Source organism: Portunus trituberculatus, chromosome 48 (genome assembly GCF_017591435.1).
Source record: "Portunus trituberculatus isolate SZX2019 chromosome 48, ASM1759143v1, whole genome shotgun sequence".
Taxonomy (NCBI): Eukaryota; Metazoa; Arthropoda; class Malacostraca; order Decapoda; family Portunidae; genus Portunus; species Portunus trituberculatus.
This window is the reverse complement of record NC_059302.1, coordinates 16,969,753-16,979,752: the sequence shown is the minus strand read 5'-3', so window position 1 is coordinate 16,979,752 and position 10,000 is coordinate 16,969,753. Positions and strand designations below refer to the sequence as shown.

The 10,000-nt window shown below is 41.8% G+C and overlaps 1 protein-coding gene and 1 non-coding gene across 8 annotated transcripts in view; both read left to right on the top strand.

Annotated features, from left to right (window-relative positions):
• Positions 1–10,000, top strand: part of LOC123498670 (protocadherin-like wing polarity protein stan) — a 469,084-nt gene that overhangs the window by 170,419 nt on the left and 288,665 nt on the right. The gene's annotated exons all lie outside the window — the stretch shown is intronic.
• Positions 6,104–6,177, top strand: Trnag-ccc. The gene has a single exon. It is a non-coding gene; the product is annotated as a tRNA-Gly (tRNA).

The window sequence follows — 10,000 nt, the reverse complement described above, 5'->3', positions numbered from 1 at the left end:
GGGAGAGGAAGACTAGCAGAAAAGTCATCTAACCTTTATTTTCTATGTCCTCCTTCCTGCCTGTCTGTTATCCTGTCCACTGTAACCTCCCTGCCTGCCTCCCTTCATATTTCCTGTCCTTTATCCTTATTTCCAGCCGAGCTTTACTCCCTGTCACATTCCCTCCCTCCTGCCTTCCTATCTTAAAGTATCTTTCTCTCTGCCTGTCAACGCTAATCTTCCTAATCTGCTACTCCTCTCTCACTCCCTTGTACACTCCTTCCCTTTGTAATATAACACCCTTCTATGTCTTTCTTTCTCTTGTAGTATCCCTGTCTGTCACCCTAAGCACTTCTTATCATGTAAACTTCCTGCCTGTTTCCCTGCCCTCTGTAACCGTTCCTTCACTCCCCCTGTCCTGTGCTCACTCTGTTGCTCTGTTTTTCCCTATCCTCCTATCCTCTCTTTACCTTCCATTCCAGTCTCCCTTTCTTCCTAACCTCTGTAACCTTCCCTCCACTGTTCCTTATGCCATACTCTCCCTCCCTCCCTTTCTGTCTCCCTGTCCTTCGCCCTGCACGTTGAGTTTAATCAGAGTAGCGGTCGATCTTCACCTTTTCATCTCTTCATCGACCTTCCTAATGGCTCGCTTCCTTTCCTTTGCTGCCAGAACTTTACTCGTCCGCCCTTCTTCGCGTAGTACTTGATCTTCTTCCTTACCTTCTTCTTTTCTCTCTTCCTCTTACTTCCTTTTTTACGTTCAAACTTTACTTTTCATTTATTTTTTCTCTTCCTTAACTCCTTCCTTGAAGTATAGAGAGAAAAACCAGGAAAGAAAAAGAAGGAAGAACGGTAAGGAAAAATCAAGTACAAAAAATAACAGAGGGAAAAAGGAAAGGAGAAAAGGAACAGGGAAGCAGAGAGGGAGGAAGGAAGGAAATGAGATGAAGCAGGAAGGGGACGACGAGAGAAATAGGAAGCAAGTAGGAAAACGAAGAGAGAAGAAAAACAGGAAAGGAAGTTGGAAAAGATAAAGAAAACAAGGAGGAGGAGGAGGAGGAGGAGGAGGAGGAGGAGAAGAGAATGAAAAGGAAGAGAAATGCAAGCAAGGAAGAAGGAAAGGATCAAGAAAGTAAGTAAAAGAGAATAAGAAGAGAATAAGAAGGATTAAGAAAGCAAGGAAGGAAGAAGAAAAGGACTAAGAAAGCAAGAAAGAGGAGTAAGAGGGTGAGAAGGTGAAGAGTGAAGAGTAGGAGGAGCAGGAGGAGGGAGGAAGAGAAGGCAAGAAGGCGTGAGGTATTCCAGGTAGAGCTTCAGTGTCAACAAACACCGGAGACTAAGCGACTTAATACCATCGCCTGACACTTCTTAGGCGGCGAGGCGCTTGTAAGGTGCTTTGCTACCCCCTCCTTCTCCTCCTCCTCCTCCTCCTCCTCCTCCTCCTCCTCCTCCACGGTTACCTGGCCGCGAGAACCAAATTGGATCAGCGTGGTGGAGAGACTGGAATCTTCTTGTCCCGCGGTCTGTTCATGGTCTGTTCAGCTTGTTTCCGTTTTCTTTAAGGCCGTCTCCCGCTAAAATAGTCCCCGCCTGCCCCGCCTCCCCTACCCTTATTGTCTTCCTTTTTTTTTCCTTTTTCTTTTTTTTTCGGCCTGGTTTTTTTTTCTATTTATCATTTTTTTTTTACATATAGTTTTGTTTCTCTTTTATGCTTTTCCCTCTTTATCGTCTCTCTTGTCGTTGTTGCGGTCATCTTCCTCCTTTTTTCCTCCTTCTCCAAGTCGTCAATTTTGTCTTCTTCTTCTTCTTCTTCTTCTTCTTCTTCTTCTTCTTCTTCTTCTTCTTCTTTCTCTCTTCCACCACCACCACCACTACTACCATCATCACCACCACCACCTGGCATCGTAGTGTGGGAAGGAGCGCAACAAAAGCCACAGGGTCGCCTTAATAACACTGCCTGACCGGGGAAGGTCGCGGGATGAGGGACAAATAACACAGGAAGTCCGCAGTCAGTCAGCCAGTCAACCACCCAGCCAGCCAGACAGATCTCTTGAGTCCCATCAGTCCTCTATTCATCCCCCTTATGAGATAAGAAAAAAAATAATGAAAAAGAAGTTAAGAATAAAGAAAAAAGAGGGAGATGAAATTGAAAAGACTAAAAGAAAAAAAGAGGCATTGAGAGAAAATACGGAAAGACAATAAATGAAAGCAAGGAAGAGGGAAGGAGGGAAATCAGAAAATAAGTAAAAGATAGAATGAAGAATAAAAACATAAAAAACGACGATGAAAGAAGTAGAATAAAGGAAGAAAATATAAGAAATTAAAAAAGATAGAATGAAGAATAGAAACGTAAGAAAGAACAAAAAAAGATGAATGAAGGTAAAAGATAAGAAAAGGTAAAGAAAAAATAAGGAAAAAAACGAGATTTGTTTGGAAATTTCTTGTTTTTTTTCTTTTCTTTGTTTTAGGAAGGAAAAATTTGATTGGTGTGTTTTTAGAAGTTTTGTTTATCTTCTTTCTTGTTTTTATTTTCTATCTCTGCTCTGCAAAGAAAAGAGGAAAGAAAGTTATGAATTACCTCAGTTTTTTTTTAGGTAACTGTCTATAATAAAGGAAAAAAATTGAGGGGAGAAATGTACTTATATTTTGTTTTTTTTCATCTCTGGTTGTTGTTGGCATGTTTTGCAGAGAAGAAAAGGGATGAAAACGAGGCTAATAATCTTTTATGGGCCGTACTGCTGAAGAGTAAGAAAAACGAGCCTAGAATATTCTTAAATGTCTGCATTCCACATTTTAAACCAAAGAAAATAAAATAAAATGTAAAGAATGAATAAGTAAGCTCTTTTTTATGGCTTTTCAGACAACATTTTAGAGGAGTAAGAAAAATTGAGCTTAATGGATTTAAAAATGTGAAGTTATTTTATTATTATTTTCACGTGTTCATTTATTTCTACTCCATTCTACACCAAAGAAAATATTAAAACGAGCTCATATGTGTTTTCATATGCATTATATAATTTTTCTCAGTTTATTTAGTAACGAAGAAAACTGAGGAAAATTGGAAGAAAATAACTGCAACAGACTTTCCTTATGTTGATTTTCCTTCATGGCTGGATCGTATCCAGTTTCTCAATGTTTGTTTCTCTTACATAGCTCTGGGTTTGCTTGTAAGCCAGGCGCGAAATAGACGTGTGGAGAGAGAGAGAGAGAGAGAGAGAGAGAGAGATTGCGTGTATTGTATCCCTAAGCGTTTCTTTGATAAGCGAAAACAAACAAGGAAAGGTGAGAGTTGAGATGAACAGGTGTGCTCCATGCGTCCTGCATTACCAATGCTTATTACCTGCGTGTTCACAACCTATGAGGGATTAGCAAGTGAATATTTAGGCTCGATCTTTCACCTTAGATAATCTTTTAGAAATAAATAAATTAATTGAAATATAATGATAATGATAATCAAACACCAAAATATAATGGTAAAAAATTATAATGGTAGATAAATTAAGTAATATATGCAGATATAAAATACTAATCTGATTGCCAATAAGTTTCTTGCCTTTAACTTTTACTTGCTGAAATTTGAATAATAAATAAATAATAATAATAATCAGAATGAAAATTCCTCCTTTGTGTTTGCCTGTTTTCAGCTGTCTTACGCTTTATTGACCTACCTCATCTCACCTCAGCTGCCTCCCGTGTCTACTCCTACATGTCTGCTTTAAAACCTACTGACCTGCCTTCCTTCCTTAATTCCCCCTATCTTCCTACCCCAAATACCTGCGTATTTACTTACCTATCTATCTACATTAGCTTGTATCTGGCAGGGAGAAGAGGAGGAGGACAAGGAAGAACAAAGCATAGACAGGGTAGGAAGAAGAGATTCTGAAGAAGAAAAAGTAGAAAGAGAAACATCAACAACAGCAATGAACCAGCCAACCAACAACATAAACATCCAAAACAAATAAACGAAAAAAAAAGTAAGAAAAGAAAGAGAAAGACGAAAAAAACGAACACAACCACGAATTAAAAAAGAAAAGAAAATATAAAGAGGAGGAAGGAAAACCCCTAGAAAAAGACACTCGAATCTCTTTCCCTCTATTCCTCTCCTCTACCTCTCATCCCTTCATCTTCATTTCCAACTAAAAGATCCACCAACCATCCGTCCCTTCAACTCTATTGCTGTCACTCCAATATATGATTGAGTCCCAATATCAAAAGTTTTCCCTGAGAGGAGGCAGAGGAAGCAAAAAGACACCCGCCCCACTGGTCCATTCCGCCACAAAGACTCGGCCAGATGAGAACTAGCAACCTAACTGAGGCTTGGCTTAGCTTGGCTGGACCGACTGGTTAGTTGGCTGAGTTGGGGCATATGCGACCTCGAGAAGCCGTTTTGCTCTCTTGGTTTGTAATAGTACGTACTCACGCTCACCCTGGCTTGTTTGAGTGGCTGGGTGAGGGAGTGAGTCTCTCGGGGAATCTAAAGGGAGGCGGTGGTGGTGGAGGTGGTGGTGATGTGTGCGGGGGAACGAGGAGCCTGAGGTGTAATTCGACAGCCAACAAAACGGCGGAGTGAGAAGTTAAGTCTCGCTGCGTTGTGGGACTGGTACGGGAGGGGGTGGTGGTGGTGAAGGTGGTGGAATTGGAGAAAGTGGAAAAGACATAAAAGAATAAGCAGATAAAGGGGAGGAGGAGGAGAAGGAGAAGGAGGAAGAAGAAGAAGAGGAAGAGGAATAAGAGGAAAAAAGCAGCAGTGGCACTTGACAGCTAAAAGATATGAAAAACACACACACACACACACACACACACACACACACACACACACACACACACACACACACACACACACACACACACACAGAGAGAGAGAGAGAGAGAGAGAGAGAGAGAGAGAGAGAGAGAGAGAGAGACTAACAAATAAAAATAAACAGAAACAAAGAAATAGATAACTTCATTACATCTAATACACACACACACACACACACACACACACACACACACACACACGAAGAAACTCAATACCTCAATGTATGATTATATATTCGTAGGTGGAAGATCAGTAGAGTATATATAAACCAATCTGAACACCCAGCAATCTATCACCGCTCTAACATCAATCTCTTGTTACTCACTGTTACTTCCCTCATTGCTCTTCACTCATAAAGCAACGAGACACTTTTTACTAGAATAAGACACAGACTAAACATTGGAAGCAGCAATGAGTGACAGACTGACAGGCGAACTTCTAAACATTACACAGGCTAAATATTGGAAGCAGCGGAAAGACAAGTAGACAGAAAGGCAAGGTAACAAACATTATGTATACTAGATATTGGAAGCAACGGTAAGACATATAGACAAAGAGACAAGCTAACATTACATACACCATATATTGGAGGCAGCAGTAAGCCTATGCCGGAAGAACTAGGGGCGAGGTAGCGGGCGGAGCAGAGTGGCCAGGACAAGAAACCACGGCAAAGAGATAGAAGGTCCTGATAACCTGAAGCAGCTGAGGGGAAGCATCGAGGCAGCATCAGCACGCGGCCCACCTCCCTTTGCCAAATTGATTTTCCGGGGGACGCACAGACTTAGAGGGAGGGAGAGAAATAAGGAGAGAGCGGTGGAGGGGAGGATGACGGTCGAAAGGGAGAGATAAGGAAAAAAAGTATAAGGGATGAGTTTTGGGGGAACCGAGAGAGAGAGAGAGAGAGAGAGAGAGAGAGAGAGAGAGAGAGAGAGAGAGAGAGAGAGAAGAGATGAGAGAGAGGGAGAGAGGGAGAGTAAGCTGTAATAAAGGGTAGTAACAAAGACAGACTGCTTTCCTCTCACCCTTCCTCGCCCAGTGCTGGATAATTGCATGCGATCAGAGAGAGAGAGAGAGAGAGAGAGAGAGAGAGAGAGAGAGAGAGTTTAACTTTTTATGTCCACAGGAAACCAAAGATAAGAAAGAAGAAAGTAAGAAGAGAGAGAGAGAGAGAGAGAGAGAGAGACAGACAGACAGAGAGAGAGAGAGAGAGAGAGAGAGAGAGAGAGAGACAGAGAGGAAACTAGTCATAATGCTAAAAGAACAGAGAAAAAGAAGAAACATCACACACACACACACACACACACACACACACACACACACACACGCCCGGTAGCTCAGTGGTTAGAGCGCTGGCTTCCCAAGCCAGAGGACCGGGGTTCGATTCCCCGGCCGGGTGGAGATATTTGGGTGTGTCTCCTTTCACGTGTAGCCCCTGTTCACCTAGTAGTGAGTAGGTACGAGATGTAAATCGAGGAGTTGTGACCTTGTTGTCCCGGTGTGTGGTGTGTGCCTGGTCTCAGGCCTATCCGAAGATCGGAAACAATGAGCTCTGAGCTCGTTCCGTAGGGTAACGTCTGGCTGTCTCGTCAGAGACTGCAGTAGATCAAACAGTGAAACACACACACACACACACACACACACACACACACACACTGGAATGAGCGAGAGGACAATAATACCAAAATCGAGGGGGAAAAGTTTTAATATTTGATCGATTTTTCTTAACTTTTACCTTACTTTCCTTCATTGTGGTGTCAGTTTAATACAGAGAAGGAGAGAGAGAAAGGCGAGGTATCAAAGTCTGTTCTCTACTATCCTCGTCTCTCCCATCCTCTCCTTCTCTCCCATGCGATCATTGCGGTGTAGTATCAATAGAAGGATCTCTAATGGCCTTCCTTATTGCAGGAGTTAATTGGGTGGAAAAGGAGATGATAATAATTAATATTGTTAGTTACGTTGTTGTTATTTGTTTTTAAAGGGATAGAGAAGGATATGGAAAAGGAGGAAATGTATTTGGCGAGAGAGAGAGAGAGAGAGAGAGAGAGAGAGAGAGAGAGAGAGAGAGAGAGAGAGAGAGAGAGAGAGAGAGAGAGAGAGAGAGAGAGAAATGATTACTAAGATTTTACTTTTACTTACTTTCTTGCTGAATGACTGGCTAATTGACTGTCTTATTTGCTTACTTACTTCTTACTTAGAGAGAGAGAGAGAGAGAGAGAGAGAGAGAGAGAGAGAGAGAGATATCAACCATTCCTCCATCCATCCATCCATCCATTCATTCATCCAGGTTAGATTAGGTCATTCAAATCGTCTCTTTTCACAATCGATATCACAAAACATCTAAATACAAACCATAGTAAGAAAACAGATTACTCTCCTAACGACGTGTACCCTAATATTCTTTATCATAATCACTGCAGGATACAATTGCCTGCCGTTCCTGTCATTACTTATTATTTCATCACTTGCCATTATTTCTTATCAGGTATAATAATGAGATGTGTTTCTTTTCCTTCTACAGGTGAGTGCTGAAGAGGCAGAGAGAGAGAGAGAGAGAGAGGTTCCCACAATTTGCAGACTTGTGAGTGTACGTGTATGTTTACATTATAATTATGTATAAAATTTTCCAGAAAGATAGAGTTTCATCATTATATGTGTATTATTTAAAGTAAGTTGACTGTTTCTTGTTGATTTGAATTTTTATCTGTCTTTCATTAATAGAAGGTGCGTCTTTTTGTTCGATTGTTTTATATTTTCGTTTGCTTTTGCGTTTGTTTTCACATTCCTTCCTCCCCCCCTATTCTTTTTATCTAATTTCTCTCTCTCTCTCTCTCTCTCTCTCTCTCTCTCTCTCTCTCTCTCTCTCTCTCTCTCTCTCTCTCTCTCTCTCTCTCTCTCTCTCTCTCTCTCTCTCTTGGGGTACCATGAGTGTGAATAAAAAGGAGACAGGGAACAGAATATATTTCATCCCCAAAGAGAGAGAGAGAGAGAGAGAGAGAGAGAGAGAGAGAGAGAGAGAGAGAGAGAGAGAGAGAGAGAGAGAGAGAGTGTTCAAAACCTTTTAAACCTCTTGGTAAAATCCTCTTTGATCTTGTGTAAATAGAATCCGACACGCCATTTATGATTAGAATTTGTTTATTTCTGGGGTGGAGTTGATGTTTTAAGAAGATGGATTTATATTCTCCCGCCTCTCTCTCTCTCTCTCTCTCTCTCTCTCTCTCTCTCTCTCTCTCTCTCTCTCTCTCTCTCTCTCTCTCTCTCTCTCTCTCTCTCTCTCTCTCTCCGGATTTAAAATAATCAGTAATAAGATATCAGATATTTGAGAGAGAGAGAGAGAGAGAGAGAGAGAGAGAGAGAGAGAGAGAGAGAGAGATGTATAGGTGGGTTTTCATGAGAGATTGCAAGAAGGGTATGATGTCAGAGAGAGAGAGAGAGAGAGAGAGAGAGGAAGAGAGAGAGTTGAGAAGATATATCAGAAAAGGAGGAAAAGAAAAGAAAGTAATAAATTTGTAAGATAAACGACTATGATTGTAAAGGAGGAGGAAGAGGAGGAGGAGGAAGAGGAGGAAGAAGAACCAGAGAAGGAGGAGGAAATTAGTGACAGAGAGGGGAAAGAACGGAAAAATAGGAGGAAAAAGCAAAATTTATGAGGTGTAGACGGCAAAGAAAGAAAGGGTGGAGGAAAAAACAGAAAGAGGAAGAGAAAGAGGAGTGACAAGAGAAGAAGGAGAATGTGATGATGATGGAGATGAGGGTGAGCAAGAAGAAAATATAAGATACTATGTAAGAACAAATAGTCAGATGAAGAGGAGGAAGAAGAAGAAGAGGAAAAGGAAGAGGAGGAGGCAATCAGGGTAAACTCTACTAATCTGAAGACTCTAAAGTGATGACGTAAACATGGCGGAAAAAGCCATTCCTCCTCCTCCTCCTCCTCCTCCTCCTCCTCCTCCTCCTCCTCCACCTCCTCTTCCTCTTCCTCTTCTTTTCTTTTCTTTTTCTTCTTTTTCTTTTTCTTCTTCTCCTCCTCCTCTTCCTTCTTCTCTCTCTTGCTCCTTTCTTCGTTCTTATTTTCTCTCTTATTCTATATATTTTTCATTATCTCTCTCTCTCTCTCTCTCTCTCTCTCTCTCTCTCTCTCTCTCTCTCTCTCTCTCTCTCCACACAATCCGGCTTCCTCTCCCTTTATCCTTCCTCCCTCACTTCCTCTCCCTTCCCTTTCCTCTCCCTTTCAACCACACCCCTTTTCATCCCTTTCTCCTCTCTCTCTCTCTCTCTCTCTCTCTCTCTCTCTCTCTCTCTCTCTCTCTCTCTCTCTCTCTCTCTTTCCTATTCTGTATTTTTGCCTATCTTTCTTCTTTTTTTGCTTTGTTGCATTTGTTCTTTATTTGTTCCTTTGTTCCTGCCTTTCTTTCCTTCCTTTGGTTTTAATTTTCTCTTCCCTTCTTTCTTTCGTTCTTTTTTTTTTTTCTTCTTCTTTCCTTCTTTAGTAATTTTTTTTCTTTCTTTCCTTTACTTTCTTCCTTCCTTTGTTTCTCTCTTCCTCTTTTTCCTTGTTCCTTCCTTTTTATTCTTTCTTATTGCTTTCTAATTTTTTTCTTGCAGATATTCTTTCAGTCTAACTGCCTGTGTGTGTGTGTGTGTGTGTGTGTGTGTGTGTGTGTGTGTGTGTGTGTGTGTGTGTTATCAGTCAGGTCTGTCCGTCGTAGTGCAGATAACCTTTGTGCCTCTGACGCAGAGAGAGAGAGAGAGAGAGAGAGAGAGAGAGAGAGAGAGAGAGAGAGAGAGAGAGAGAGAGAGAGAGAGAGAGAGAGAGAGAGAGAGATTTACTCCCTCTTCCCTACCTTGTCCCTCCTTCATTTACACCGACAGTTCATGTTACCTCCTCCTCCTCCTCCTCCTCTTCCTCCTCCTCCTCCTCCTCCTCCTCCTCCTCCTCCTCCTCCTCCTCCTCCTCCTCCTCCTCCTCCTCCTCCTCCTCCTCCTCCTCCTCCTCCTCCTCCTCCTCCTCCTCCTCCTCCTACTACTACTACTACTACTACTACTACTACCAACAATGATATCACAAAATCAACAACAGTAATAACTACTGCTATTACTACTACTACTGGCACCACCACCACCACCACCACCACCACCACCACCACCACCACCACCACTACTACTACTACTACTACTACTACTACTACTACTACTACTACTACTACTATTACTGTTGCTACTGCT